The sequence below is a fragment of the Oncorhynchus nerka genome, linkage group LG6, assembly GCF_034236695.1.
Source record: "Oncorhynchus nerka isolate Pitt River linkage group LG6, Oner_Uvic_2.0, whole genome shotgun sequence".
In the NCBI taxonomy this organism is placed as follows: domain Eukaryota; kingdom Metazoa; phylum Chordata; class Actinopteri; order Salmoniformes; family Salmonidae; genus Oncorhynchus; species Oncorhynchus nerka.
In genome coordinates, this window is record NC_088401.1 from 61715874 (window position 1) to 61731680 (window position 15807).

The following is a 15807-nucleotide window of genomic DNA, read 5'->3' on the forward strand; positions in this document are numbered from 1 at the left end:
AAAACAACATTTGAGAGTGTGCTAACCCTGGTGCTAGAGGGGGTACGCAGCTGGAGGTTGAATGTTTGAAGTGGTACGGTACTATAAACAGTTTGGGAACCACTGCTCTATACCATGCTGGTGTACTTACAGCACTGTAGCCCTTATAGCACTCCAGTAACATTTCATTTCACACAGAAAGAAATCTTGTACCCTAACCATTCACACCATGTTTTTGCAGAATTGCTAGACGAAGAAACCGGCTGTTCACATTAGAGCAGGAGCAACACATAGTGAATATGGTCATTTCAAACAACAGCATACGTTTACAACATCTGCAACACAACATCATCACGGACAACACAACATTCAGTAACATAAATATGGTGAGTTTATCCGCATTGGCAGTCTCCTGAAACGCCATCAGATTCGTGTGAAGCAGCTCTACAGAGTACCATTTGAGCGAAATTCTGACAAACTGAAACAACTGCGCTATTAATACGTACAAGTAAGCTATACTATCACTCTCCTGTCATTGGTACTGTATTCCAGTGTATTGTGCTACATATTGACTGCTCTATGTCTATTCATACTGTCATACAATAATGTTTTGTCTTGTCTGTTTCAGAGAGTTCTGGATCTAGATGCTGCTGCAGAGCATCATGATTTGGTCTACGTTGATGAGGTCGGCTTTAACCTAGCCAAAACAAGACGCAGGGGAAGAAACCTCATAGGACACCACACCATCGTCAATATCCCTGGAGAGTGTGGTGGTAACGTCACAATGTGTGCAGCCATTAGTCAGAACGGTGTCCTTCATCAATATGCCACTCTTGGTTCTTATAATACTGCCCACATTATCACCTTCCTTGACACCCTGCATAATATCCTCATTCCCAATGACCAGAGGAATGGGCCAGAGCAGTCCAGGTTTGTTGTCATCTGGGACACGGGCTGCTGTGGTCCGCAATTGGTTCATTGACCATCCGCAAGTTGATGCTCAACCTGCCACCATATTCTCCATTTCTAAACCCAATAGAAGAGATCTTTTCGATGTGGCGTTGGAAGGTGTACGATCGCCAACCCCACCAACGCATACCCCTTCTCCAGGTGACGGAGGAGGCCTGTGGTGACACAGACGAGGGGGCGTGCCAGGGCTGGATACGCCCCTCCAGATGCTACTTCCCCCGCTGTTAAGCCAGAGAGAACATCGCTTGTGATGTTGATTAGGTGCTGTGGCCAGACCCAGATAGGAGACAGGATGCACCCTAATTGTTTTTCCTTTATAGTAACAAGCCTGTTTGTTTATCATCTACAGTATGTGTTTTGTCTGTTACTGTTCATCCCGAAATCTGGATGAAAATACAATGTTTTCAGAAAGAAATACATTTCATACCCCCACCTTCCATTTCTGTTTATAGTGTAAATATATACTGAATATGTATACATACTGTATATATTTGTGCACATACATGTACGTGTGAGTGCTATGACAAACTGCCGTGGACTCCACTGCGCACTGAACATGCAAAAGACACAAGATAGTCGTGTTTTACATTTGTCACATCCGTGTCTAGTTGGCGTGTATAAGAGCTGATCATTTGATGGTTTGTGTGTAGAGTTTTGACGCAAAAACACAATTTTGAGAAGTGTTTAAATAGTTTAGAATGAAGCGTTTGGTTTTACAAGAATTGTGTGACGTTTTGCATGTTGTGTCTGTGGGGGTTTGTGTGTAGAGTCCAGAGAAAAGGAGCCATAGTTTCAGAAATCATGTGTAAGCAGTTGTCAAAAACTGTCATTGTGAATGTGTGACTCAGCAGTGGATTGTCCCTAGTGGTGGAATAGAGCTGACTCAGAGCAAGAACTATTGTCAAGGTTTACTCAGTCCTCTATCGCCATCTCCTGGACAAAAGACACATACAACTCAGATTTAGGTGTCAATCTACTTCATGGCCTGGAGCACTGCATACTTCACTGACATTTGAATCTCTGTTACAGCTCTCCTATCATATTTTATGATCAATCTCTTCCTCTGATTCTGCATCTGTTGGATTTATGTGTGTTTATGTACATATTTTCAAAAATAGCAAACGTACATTTACATTTACATTTACATTTAAGTAATTTAGCAGACGCTCTTATCCAGAGCGACTTACAAATTGGTGCATTCACCTTATGACATCCAGTGGAACAGTAGTGCATCTAAATCTTTTAAGGGGGGGTGAGAGGGATTACTTTATCCTATCCTAGGTATTCCTTAAAGAGGTGGGGTTTCAGGTGTCTCCGGAAGGTGGTGATTGACTCCGCTGTCCTGGCGTCGTGAGGGAGTTTGTTCCACCATTGGGGGCCAGAGCAGCGAACAGTTTTGACTGGGCTGAGCGGGAACTGTACTTCCTCAGTGGTAGGGAGGCGAGCAGGCCAGAGGTGGATGAACGCAGTGCCCTTGTTTGGGTGTAGGGCCTGATCAGAGCCTGGAGGTACTGAGGTGCCGTTCCCCTCACAGCTCCGTAGGCAAGCACCATGGTCTTGTAGCGGATGCGAGCTTCAACTGGAAGCCAGTGGAGAGAGCGGAGGAGCGGGGTGACGTGAGAGAACTTGGGAAGGTTGAACACCAGACGGGCTGCGGCGTTCTGGATGAGTTGTAGGGGTTTAATGGCACAGGCAGGGAGCCCAGTCAACAGCGAGTTGCAGTAATCCAGACGGGAGATGACGAGTGCCTGGATTAGGACCTGCGCCGCTTCCTGTGTGAGGCAGGGTCGTACTCTGCGGATGTTGTAGAGCATGAACCTACAGGAACGGGCCACCGCCTTGATGTTAGTTGAGAACGACAGGGTGTTGTCCAGGATCACGCCAAGGTTCTTAGCGCTCTGGGAGGAGGACACAATGGAGTTGTCAACCGTGATGGCGAGATCATGGAACGGGCAGTCCTTCCCCGGGAGGAAGAGCAGCTCCGTCTTGCCGAGGTTCAGCTTCAGGTGGTGATCCGTCATCCACACTGATATGTCTGTCAGACATGCAGAGATGCGATTCGCCACCTGGTCATCAGAAGGGGGAAAGGAGAAGATTAATTGTGTGTCGTCTGCATAGCAATGATAGGAGAGACCATGTGAGGTTATGACAGAGCCAAGTGACTTGGTGTATAGCGAGAATAGGAGAGGGCCTAGAACAGAGCCCTGGGGGACACCAGTGGTGAGAGCACGTGGTGTGGAGACGGATTCTCGCCACGCCACCTGGTAGGAGCGACCTGTCAGGTAGGACGCAATCCAAGCGTGGGCCGCGCCGGAGATGCCCAACTCGGAGAGGGTGGAGAGGAGGATCTGATGGTTCACAGTATCGAAGGCAGCCGATAGGTCTAGAAGGATGAGAGCAGAGGAGAGAGAGTTAGCTTTAGCAGTGCGGAGCGCCTCCGTGATACAGAGAAGAGCAGTCTCAGTTGAATGACTAGTCTTGAAACCTGACTGATTTGGATCAAGAAGGTCATTCTGAGAGAGATAGCGGGAGAGCTGGCCAAGGACGGCACGTTCAAGAGTTTTGGAGAGAAAAGAAAGAAGGGATACTGGTCTGTAGTTGTTGACATCGGAGGGATCGAGTGTAGGTTTTTTCAGAAGGGTGCAACTCTCGCTCTCTTGAAGACGGAAGGGACGTAGCCAGCGGTCAGGGATGAGTTGATGAGCGAGGTGAGGTAAGGGAGAAGGTCTCCGGAAATGGTCTGGAGAAGAGAGGAGGGGATAGTGTCAAGTGGGCAGGTTGTTGGGCGGCCGGCCGTCACAAGACGCGAGATTTCATCTGGAGAGAGAGGGAGAAAGAGGTCAGAGCACAGGGTAGGGCAGTGTGAGCAGAACCAGCGGTGTCGTTTGACTTAGCAAACGAGGATCGGATGTCGTCGACCTTCTTTTCAAAATGGTTGACGAAGTCATCTGCAGAGAGGGAGGAGGGGGAGGGGAGGAGGATTCAGGAGGGAGGAGAAGGTGGCAAAGAGCTTCCTAGGGTTAGAGGCAGATGCTTGGAATTTAGAGTGGTAGAAAGTGGCTTTAGCAGCAGAGAGAGAAGAGGAAAATGTAGAGAGGAGGGAGTGAAAGGATGCCAGGTCCGCAGGGAGGCGAGTTTTCCTCCATTTCCGCTCGGCTGCCCGGAGCCCTGTTCTGTGAGCTCGCAATGAGTCGTCGAGCCACGGAGCGGGAGGGGAGGACCGAGCCGGCCTGGAGGATAGGGGACATAGAGAGTCAAAGGATGCAGAAAGGGAGGAGAGGAGGGTTGAGGAGGCAGAATCAGGAGATAGGTTGGAGAAGGTTTGAGCAGAGGGAAGAGATGATAGGATGGAAGAGGAGAGAGTAGCGGGGGGAGAGAGAGCGAAGGTTGGGACGGCGCGATACCATCCGAGTAGGGGCAGTGTGGGACGTGTTGGATGAGAGCGAGAGGGAAAAGGATACAAGGTAGTGGTCGGAGACTTGGAGGGAGTTGCAATGAGGTTAGTGGAAGAACAGCATCTAGTAAAGATGAGGTCGAGCGTATTTCCTGCCTTGTGAGTAGGGGGGAAGGTGAGAGGGTGAGGTCAAAAGAGGAGAGGAGTGGAAAGAAGGAGGCAGAGAGGAATGAGTCAAAGGTAGACGTGGGGAGGTTAAAGTCGCCCAGAACTGTGAGAGGTGAGCCGTCCTCAGGAAAGGAGCTTATCAAGGCATCAAGCTCATTGATGAACTCTCCGAGGGAACCTGGAGGGCGATAAATGATAAGGATGTTAAGCTTGAAAGGGCTGGTAACTGTGACAGCATGGAATTCAAAGGAGGCGATAGACAGATGGGTAAGGGGAGAAAGAGAGAATGACCACTTGGGAGAGATGAGGATCCCGGTGCCACCACCCCGCTGACCAGAAGCTCTCGGGGTGTGCGAGAACACGTGGGCAGACGAAGAGAGAGCAGTAGGAGTAGCAGTGTTGTCTGTGGTGATCCATGTTTCCGTCAGTGCCAAGAAGTCGAGGGACTGGAGGGAGGCATAGGCTGAGATGAACTCTGCCTTGTTGGCCGCAGATCGGCAGTTCCAGAGGCTACCGGAGACCTGGAACTCCACGTGGGTCGTGCGCGCTGGGACCACCAGATTAGGTGGCCGCGGCCACGCGGTGTGGAGCGTTTGTATGGTCTGTGCAGAGAGGAGAGAACAGGGATAGACAGACACATAGTTGACAGGCTACACAAGAGGCTACGCTAATGCAAAGGAGATTGGAATGACAAGTGGACTACACGTCTCGAGTTTTCAGAAAGTTAAGCTTACGTAGCAAGAATCTTATTGACTAAAATGATTAAAATGATACAGTACTGCTGAAGTAGGCTAGCTGGCAGTGGCTGCGTTGTTGACTATGTAGGCTAGCTGGCAGTGGCTGCGTTGTTGACACTACACTAATCAAGTCGTTCCGTTGAGTGTAATAGTTTCTACTGTGCTGCTATTCGGGGCTAGCTGGCTAGCTAGCAGTGTTGATTACGTTACGTTGCGTTAAAAGAACGACAATAGCTGGCTAGCTAACCTAGGAAATCGCTCTAGCCTACACAATTATCTTTGATACAAAGACGGCTATGTAGCTAGCTACGATCAAACAAATCAAGCCGTTGTACTGTAATGAAATGAAATGAAAATGTGATACTACCTGTGGAGCGAAGCGAAATGCGACCGGGTTGTTGAGTGCGGAAGTTCTGTTCGGTAGACGTTGGCTAGCTGTTGGCTAGCTAGCAGTGTCTCCTACGTTAAGGACGACAAATAGCTGGCTAGCTAACCTCGGTAAATTAAGATAATCACACTACACACTCTAAACTACACAATTATCTTGGATACGAAGACAGCAAAGACAACTATGTAGCTAGCTAACACTACACTAATCAAGTCGTTCAGTTGAGTGTAATAGTTGTGCTGCTAATCGGTAGACGGTGGACGTTAGCTAGCTGGCTAGCTGCTGGGCAGATAGCAGTGTAGACTACGTTAGAACGACGAAATACGATAATTACGCAATTATCTTTGATACAAAGACGGCTATGTAGCTAGCTAAGAAGAAATTGCTAAGATTAGACAAATCAAACCGTTGTACTATAATGAAATGTAATGAAATGTAATACTACCTGCGGACCGAGTGCGGATGCGACCGCTCGCTCCAACCCGGAAGTACATTTAGACATAGTTGGAAATGTTATCATATATTTAGTCAGTTGACTTTTCTTGGATAGATCAAGTTGCTTGATATTCTGTGAATATATGCTTCTTTGCACTATGGAACCACCACTTGAAGACATACTGCTGCAGAAATGCTGATATAGGTTACCAGCGTACCATCTTGCATGGCTTAGTCCTTGGTATGGGTAAACACAGTTCACACCACCAATCCCTCCTCCCCTCCATCTCTATTGGACTCCCTCTACCACCTCTAACCTCTCGACAACTCAATCAAGGGAGTAACAAGTAAGTCACTCACTCAGCTTTTGGGCACAAGTGTTCATGCCAAAATACACTAACTAAACATTATCCCCCATTCTTTCTAAATCTGCCCAAAGGCTTGCAAAACAGACCTAAAGTACCCAGTTTAGATGCCAGGGGGACAAAGAAGTGACCTGAAGGATCAGGGTAAAGCCTTTGAGTGGACAGCTAATACTGTGTTTAGCCACTCTCATCTGTGGACCTAGCAGAGTGAATAGACGATGGCCATCTTGGGCCAACTGCTTCAATCTACCATATGACTGGGAAATTAGGGGGTAAGAATAAGATACAGCAATATTTTTTTCTGGGAAGGTAAGGTGTTGTTGTTTTCTCTCTCTCTCTCTGTCGTTCTCGCTCTCTTGCTTTTTCTCTTACTCTCCCGGTCTCGCTCTCCTCTTTCTCTCCTCTCCCTCTCCCATTCTCTTTGTAGCTCTCTCTATCTATCTCTCCCTCCTTCTCTCTCTCCTTCCCTCTCTCTCTCCCTCTCTCTCCCCCTGTCTCTCTCTCCCTCCCTCCCTCCCTCTCTCCCCGCCCCTGTCTCTCCCCCGCCCCTGTCTCTCTCCCGCTCCCTCCGTCTCTCCCTCGCTCTCTGTCTCTCCCTCCCTCTCTCTGTCTCTCTCTCCCTCCCTCTCTCTCTCTCTCTCTCTCTCTCTCTCTCTCACCCTCCCTCTCTCTGTCTCTCCCTCCCTCTGTCTCTCCCTTCCTCTCTCAGGTGGATAATCTCCTCATCCCTTGATCCCTCATTTTAAATTCCCAACAGCTGAAGCGAAAATGGGACTGGACACACACACTGAATGAAGTAGTAGCAGTAGTAGTCTTAGTAGTAGTGATGGCAGTAGTAGTAGCAGTGGTATCAGTAGTAGCAGCAGTAGCAACAGCAGTAGCAGTAGAAGCAGTATTTGTAGTAGTAGTAGTAGTAGTAGTAGTAGTAGCAGTTGGAGTAGTAGTAGCAGTAGTATCAGTAGTAGTAGTAGGAGTAGTAGAAGCAGTATGGGGTAGTAGTAGCAGTAGTATCATTAGTAGCAGTAGTAGTAGAAGTAGTAGTAGTAGTAGCATTAGTAGTAGAAGTAGAAGCAGTAGTAATAGTATCAGTAGTCATAGCAGTATTAGTAGTAGTATTATTATTATTTAGTACTCGTAATAGTAGTAGTAGTAGTAGCAGTAGCAGCATCACTGGTAGTAGTAGTATTAGTAGCAGTATCAGTAGTAGTAGTGGCAGCATCAGTGGTAGTAGTAGTAGCAGTAGTAGTAGTAGTATAAGTAGCAGTAGTAGCAGTGTTAGTAGTAGTAGTAGTTGTAGCAGTATTAGTAGTAGTAGCAGCATTAGTAGTAGTAGTAGTCATAGCAGTAGTAGTAGTAGTAGTAGTATTTAGTAGTAGTAGCAGTAGTAGTAGTAATAGTAGCAGCAGCAGTAGTGGTAGTAGTATTAGTAGCAGTATCAGTAGTAGTAGTGGCAGCACCAGTGGTAGTAGTAGCAGCAGTAGTAGAAGTAGTAGCAGCATTATTAGTAGCAGTAGTAGTAAAACTAGTAGTAGCAGTAGTAGTAGTAGCAGTAGTAGTAGCAGTATTATTAGTAGTAGCAGTAGTAGCAACAGTAGTAGTAGCAGTAGTAGCAGTAGTAGTAGTAGCAGTAGTAGCAGTAGTAGTAGTAGCAGTAGTGGTGGTCATATTAGTTGCCATAGAACTATTAGTAGTGTTAGTAGTAGTAGTAGCAGCAGAAGTTGTAGTAGTAGCAGTAGTAGTAGTAGTAGCAGTAGCAGAATTAGTAATAGTAGTAGTAGCAGTAGTAGTAGTAGTAGCCCTTGGTAATGGTAAACACAGTTCACATCATCAATCCCTCTCCCTCTCTATCGGACTCCCTCTACCCTCTTGTAGAGGGAGTAGTAGTAGTAGTAGTAGCATTAGTAGTAGTAGTAGTATAAGTAGTAGCAGCAGTGGTAGTAGTAATATTATTAGTAGTAGTTGCAGTAGTAGTAGTTGTACCAGTAGTTGTAGCAGTAGTTGTAGTCATATTAGTTGTCAGCAGTAGTAGCTGTAGTGGCTGTAGTACTAGTAGTAGCGGTAGTAGTAGTAGTAGTAGTAGTAGTAGAAGTAGTAGTAGTAGTAGCAGTAGCAGTAGTTGTAGCAGTAGTAGTAATTGTAGCTCAACCCAGGTCATGTATTCATTAGATTAAATATGTATCCCTCAAGGTCAAACAACTAGCACCTCATCGTCAAACAAATACAATTTCTTTAAACACAAAAGTTTAGATGGTGAGTATATAAAAACATCCTTGAAAATGGGAGGATAATATTGTGAGAGAAAATGCCTTTTACTTACCATTGACTCTATTGCCCCTAATACAAAATAAATTGACACGGGTCCAATTTCATCTTTATTTCACGGCCGATCTACCACTATTTTAGAGTAGAGAGCTAAAAAGGCTACAATGGAGGGCAATATATAGATGTGTTCCCTTGCCAGGAAATCAATATCGATGTGGCCTCTAATAGTTTTTGAAGGAAAGTATTTTGTTTTCCCCTATCAGCTCGAAACAAAGAAGCGTCGTTGGCCCGCCATTAACCATCCCCAGTGAGGCTTGAGAGAAACGCAGGTGCATTGGGCACCAAAGTTGCCAGAGTGTTACAGATATAATCATTTGGTCCCTTGACGGGAAAGCATCATCGCTGGAGCACAACCGTCTTTACCTGGGTGAGGTGAGAGGCAGGGAAAGAGAGAGAAAAATATTGCCAGACGGGAAGGCAGGCAGACAGATAGAGAGAGAGAGACAAGCAGACAGACAGACAGAGAGATAATCTGTTATTCTTGAATTGTAGCCAGAGAGGCTCAGGCAATCCATGAGGTATTCCATGAAATAATCACCAATAGCCTTTCTCGAAAAGGTTATTTAGAAGTTTCACAATGACTGCTCAAAGAAGTCAGTGCCAATGGTTCTCTCCTCGTTGTTAGCTCTTCTTATGGCTAGAGGCATTAGGCTGATAAGGGTCATCTCCCCCCAAGGCTTTTGAACTATTCTTCTTTTAACATCTTTTAACATCTTACTCTTAGCCATAGTTGGCGTGCTTGTGGTATGATCTTGAGATGGTGGTACATGCTTTTCCTTTTTAAAGAACTAAGGTCATGTAGTATGGTTGTTACCATTGATTATTGACTACTGACTTTGTATTACTTTTTTTTTTTTTTTGCACTGAGACAAACTCATATCACACTTGGATTGAAATGGTATTTTCTGGTACTGTTGAAAAGACATCCGTCTCTCCATCAGACAGTTTTTTATGGATATAAGTATTTTATCGGCCACAAAAATACACAAGCACTGACCCATATGTAAGCTTTAACAGGTCAGTCCAGTTAAATGGAGAATGTGTATGATGAACAACAAAAATACAGCAAAACCAAATAGAAAAGGAAACCAGTTGTTATCAAGTTCTTGAAAATCACACTCACTGTCAATAACTTGACCAGGAATAGACAAAATCACATTGAAGCAGTGAAAAGGCAGAAATCAGCAGCATAACAAGTCTCCACTTTCCTATTAGTAGCGTTCTACACCAGCACTCACAGATAGTGTGTCGCTATGGTTACGTCCCAAATGGCACCGCCTACAAAGTGCTCCCTGCATAGCCCTATGGGCCCTGCACTACATAGGAAGTGGGGTGCTATTTGGGATGCTTTCTCTTTCTTCTTTCTTTTTTTATTCAGACACCCCCAGCATCTCCAATGGAACCTTCCAGAACAAAACAATGTTGTTTTAAACCAGCATCAAGGAAAAGTGACTATAAACAAATATCCTAGTTGAAACCCCAGTGGAATGAAGGACAGGCTAATTTTACAAGTAGGCCGTCATTGTAAATATGAATTTGTTCTTAACTGACTTGCCTAGTTAAATAATAAAACATAAAATAGATTTAAAAATCCAAGCTCATCTCAGACCAGAGCTTTGCTTCACTATATAGGATTTGTAAGGTATTTACGAAAGAAATATCATAGTAAACTCATAATGACATAGTTTTAACCCATTAATGACATGTTTTGTTTGATTGGAAATCCTCAAAACAAGCATGTGTGATGGTACCAGTTTCGGAGGAGCAAGAGGGACTAACAGCTCTTCTTGGACAGCTCATGACCTGAATGACCTTTCCATCGCCACCAATGCAAATAGTCTGGGTAGCCATGGCAGGAAGCTTGGCCCCGGTGATGTACAAGGCCGTACACACTACCCTCTGTAGTGCCTTGTAGTCAGAGGCCGAGCAGTTGCCATACCAGGCAGTGATGCAACCAGTCAGGATGCTCTCGATTGTGCAGCTGAAGAACCTTTTGAGGATCTGAGGACTCATGCAAAATCCTGAGGGGGAATAGGTTTTGTCATGCCCTCTTCACAACTGTCTTGGTGTGCTTGAACCATGTTAGTTTGTTGGTGATATGGACGCCAAGGAACTTGAAGCTCTCAACCTGCTCCACTACTGCCCCGTCGATGAGAATGGGGGCGTGCTCGGTCCTCCTTTCCCTGTAGTCCACAATCATCTCCTTTGTCTTGATCACATTGAGGAAGAGGTTGATGTCCTGGCATCACACGGTCAGGTCTCTGACCTCCTACCTATAGGCTGTATCATCGTTGTCGGTGAACAGCGTGGCGGATGTGAATGTAATGATGGTGTTGGAGTCATGCCTGGCCGTGCAGTCATGAGTGAACAGGGAGTACAGGAGGGGACTGAGCACGCACCCCTGAGGGGCCCCCGTGTTGAGGATCAGCGTGGAAGATGTGTTGTTACCTACCCTTACCACCTGGGGCGGCCCGTCAGGATGTCCAGGATCCAGTTGCAGAGGGAGGTGTTTAGTCTCAGAGTCCTTAGCTTAGTGATGAGCTTTGAGGGCACTATGGTGTTGAACGCTGAGCTGTACTCAATGAATAACATTCTCACATAGGTGTTCCTTTTGTCCAGGTGTGAAAGGGCAGTGTGGAGTGCAATAGAGATTGCATCGTCTGTGGATCTGTTGGTGTGGTATGCAAATTGGAGGGGGTCTAGGGTTTCTGGGTTAATGGTGTTGCCGTGAGCCATGGTCAGCCATTCAAAGCATTTCATGGCTACAGCCATGAGTGCTACGGGTCGGTAGTCATTTAGGCAGGTTACCTTAGTGTTCCTGGGCACAGGGACAATGGTGGTCTGCTTGAAACATGTTGGTATTACAGACTCAGACAGGGAGAGGTTGAAAATGTCAATGAAGACACTTGCTAGTGGGCAGCGCATCCTCGGAGTTCACGTCCTGGAAATCCATCTGGCCCAGCGTCCTTGTGAATGTTGAGCTGTCTAACGGTCTTCCTCACATTGGCTGTGGAGAGCGTGATCATACAGTTATCCAGAACCGCTGATGCCCTCATGCATGTTTCAGTGTTACTTGCCTCAAAGCGAGCATAGAAGTTATGTCGCTCATATGGTAGGCTCGTATCACTGGGCAGCTCTTGGCTGTGCTTCCCTTTGTAGCCTGTAATAGTTTGCAAGCTCTGCCACATCCGACGAGCATCGGAGCCGATGTAGTACGATTCAATCTTTGTCCTATATTAATGCTTTGCCTGTTTGATGGTTCGTCGGAGGGCATAGCAGGATTTCTTCTAAGCTTCCAGGTTAGAGTCCTGCTCCTTGAAAGCAGCAGCTCTACCCTTTAGCTCAGTGCCAATGTTGCCTGTAATCCATGGCTTCTGGTTGGGGTATGTACGTACAATCACTGTGAGAACTACATCCTCGATGCACTTATTGATGAACCCAGTCACTGATGTGGTGTACTCCTCAATGCCATCGGAAGAATCCCGGAACATATTCCAGTCTGTGCTAGCAAAACAGTCCTGTAGTTTAGCATCTGCTTCATCTGATCACTTTTTTATAGACTGAGTCACTGGTGCTTCCTGCTTTAATTTTTGTTGTCGGCAGTAATCAGGAGGATGGAGTTATAGTCAGATTTGTCAATTGGAGGGCGAGGAAGAGCTTTGTACGCGTCTCTGTGTGTAGAGTAAAGATGGTCTAGAATTTGTTTCCCTCTGGTTGCATATTTAACATGCTGATAGAAATTAGGTAAAACTGATTTAAGTTTTCCTGCATTAAAGTCCCCGGCTACTAGGAGCGTCGCCTCTGGATGAGCGTTTTCCTGTTTGCTTATGGAAGAACATAGCTCATTGAGTTCGGTTTTAGTGCCAGCCTCGGTCTGTGGTGGTATGTAGACAGCTACGAAAAATACAGATGAAAACTCTCTAGGTAGATAGTGTGGTCTATAGCTCTTGATGAGATTCCTCAGGCGAGGAAAACCCTGAGACTTCCTTCGTGCACCAGCTATTGTTTCCAAATATGCATAGGCCTCCACCCCGTGTCTTACCAGAGGCTGCTGTTCTGTCCTGCTGATAGAGTGTATAACCCGCCAGCTGTATGTTCTTAATGTTGTCCTTCAGCCACGAGTCTGTATATCATTGTGTCCTATGTTATATGTCTCAAATAATTCTGGTAGACAAAGAATAGAGTAACATGTGATCCATCTGTCCATAATGCATAATAAGCATGATTTATATAGGTTGCTGTTAGCTACCATGAGCTGTTAACAAGCATAGAATGATGGAAGATACTTCCCTTCACATCATAATGTTGGCACCCATTGCAACATAGTGAGTCTCAATCACAGGTCAAAGGTCAAGGGAATGGCGTTATGTTCAGTTCTCTTCAATACATTTCACATGACAACTCCAACACCAGTGTCACTACGGATATAAGCTGTGTAAATACCGTCATGTAAATATGGTTGCTCCTATCTATGTAAATGGTGACCTGGGAATCCTGACTGATGGTATCATTTTGATATCATTTTGACAGACCATATCGGTTCCACAGTAAAACCTGCCCCCACGGCCTACAGACTCCCTAGATAATATTACATGCAAACAGACATGACTCAAAGGAAAACAACATTATATAGTTAATAAAGTATGTTTTACAGTGGATAGAGTAAGTGGCTTTATTACTTTTACAATGGTGTATGTTTGATCTATGTGACCTGTCCTTCCACCTGGAGAAGAGAGGTGTGTGTATGTATGTGTGTGTATGTTTGAAAGTAAACTACATTTTCAGCAGATGTGAAAAAAGAGACAGGCAGAGAGAGAGCGAGTGTGTGAGTGTGACTGTGACTGTGTGTGTGTGTGTGAGTGTCCCCAAACACTTGTATGTGTGGGGTGCATCAGCTAGAAAAACTAAACCGCAAGGGTATGTCTGCACATGCAGCCAAGTGCGAAAGGCAATTTGGGGGAAGAACTATTACCTATTGTCAACTGTGCAGAGATTGAACTGGGTTATAGCTCAGTGGGTCCATCTTGAGGCAGAGAAATTACCTATTTTCGTGTGTAATTGCTGTAGAACAAGCTAAACCAAGCATGTCATTGAAAGCGTGCCTCTTCCACCAGGAAGCCAAACGAAAACACCCTCGAAAAAGCCTTGCTTTGTGAGTCAGAAGAACCACAGAGCCACCTATGTGTCTCTTTAAGCCACCAGAACATCTGTCAAGAGAATCAGCCACTTAACTCAGATAGGGGAGTGTGTGTGTGTGTGTGTGTGTGTGTGTGTGTGTGTGTGTGTGTGTGTGTGTGTGTGTGTGTGTGTGTGTGTGTGTGTGTGTGTGTGTGTGTGTGTGTGTGTGTGTGTCATCAAATGGACGAGAATATAGAGTTTATGTATGCTACAGGCACCTCAGCAAAAGCCACTATTTGTTCCATGTGATTAGCTTAATTCTTGTTTATTCCCTGCTGTTGTGCCTTCACCTATATTACACGTACCATGACAAGGTGCGTTTGATGGACACCTCTGCATGTTTCTACAAAGGGATTGGATACTTGTCGTGGTGTTAACCCCACGAAGGGTCCACGTCTTTAAACTGTTTTTTAGATGCTTCCATCTAACAAGATTTGATGCATCACGTTTATACGTTTACACACACACAAAGACACACACACACACATCATCACCACCTCCATCACCACCACCACCACCATCACCACGACCACCTCCACCAAGATACATAAAGAAAGCTAGCATATGTGGTAAGGACTATAGCCTGTAAGTACATTGGTTTTATTACACTGATGGTTACTGTGGTATAAGACCCACCTTATGTAAAGTGTGACCAAACCAGCAAACCCCCTTCATCTCATTTTCCTCTCTTCTTCCTCTCTCTCCTCTTTCCCCTTCAACCCATTACACTCTCACCTTCATCCCTGTTCCCCCGTCCCCCCGTTCCCCTCTCACCTGCGTTCCCCTTTCACCTTCATCCCCCATTTCCCCGTTCCCCTCTCACCACTGTGCCCCCGTCCCCCATTCTCCTCTCACCCCAGTTTCCCTCTCAACCCCGTCCTCCCCTTCCCCTCTCACCCTCATTCCCCTCTCACCCCGTTCCTCCAGCCTCCAGCCTCCCGCCCCCCATTCCCCTCTCACCTGTAGCAGTAGTTGACGCAGGCAGTGATGGCGAGTAGTGGAATGAGGACCAGCATGCCCAGGGCGATGGCCATGTTCCTCCTCTTCTCCTGTTTGGCCTGCTGCAGCTCCCACCACTCCTGATAACTGAACTGACAGCGCTCACACATGTAGCCAGAGACACAGCTGGGTTCACCAGCACAAAACTCACTGTTAGTGTAGATCACACAGTTTCACCTACTTGTGTAAACATAACACAACTTCTGAAAACAAGAAGCTCAAAATCAGTGTTGGCTGATTTATGAGAAAAGTCTACCGAGGACGTCCTGTATATCTTGCAGTTCCATGCAGATTTAAACTTTAGAATCGTAAATATTACTGTTTTACTGTCACGGCTTCTATAAGTAGTGGGTGGAGGAGTCAGGCGCAGAGAGCAGGGTAGTTCAAAAGATGTGGATCTTTATTTTCCAAGAAACCAGAGAGACGGTCACGTCACACACACAAGACCCAGTCCGAACAAACAGGACGAAACTGATCGGAAAAATTAATACCACGAAAAAATCACACACCATAAACAGAAAAACAAGCCCGCACAAAAGCCGGCGGACCTACCGGGTTTAAATAGCCCACAACCAAAACCTAAACACGAAACAGGTGCAACTAATCAGACACAACTAAATGAAACAGAAAAGGGGATAGGTGGCAGCTAGTAGGCTGGCGACGACGACCGCCCAGCGCCGCCCCAACAGGAAGATGCACCATCTTCAGCGGGATTCGTGACATTTACCCTACAGCTCACGTTGTTACCATAGCTACCAAAGAAAATGCTTTACACATGGAACAATAGTGCCACCTACTGCCATTGTCTAGACTGGCTTACTTGAAAATCCCTATCCAGAAACAATATTCAACCCCAACTCCAAGTTAGTGTAA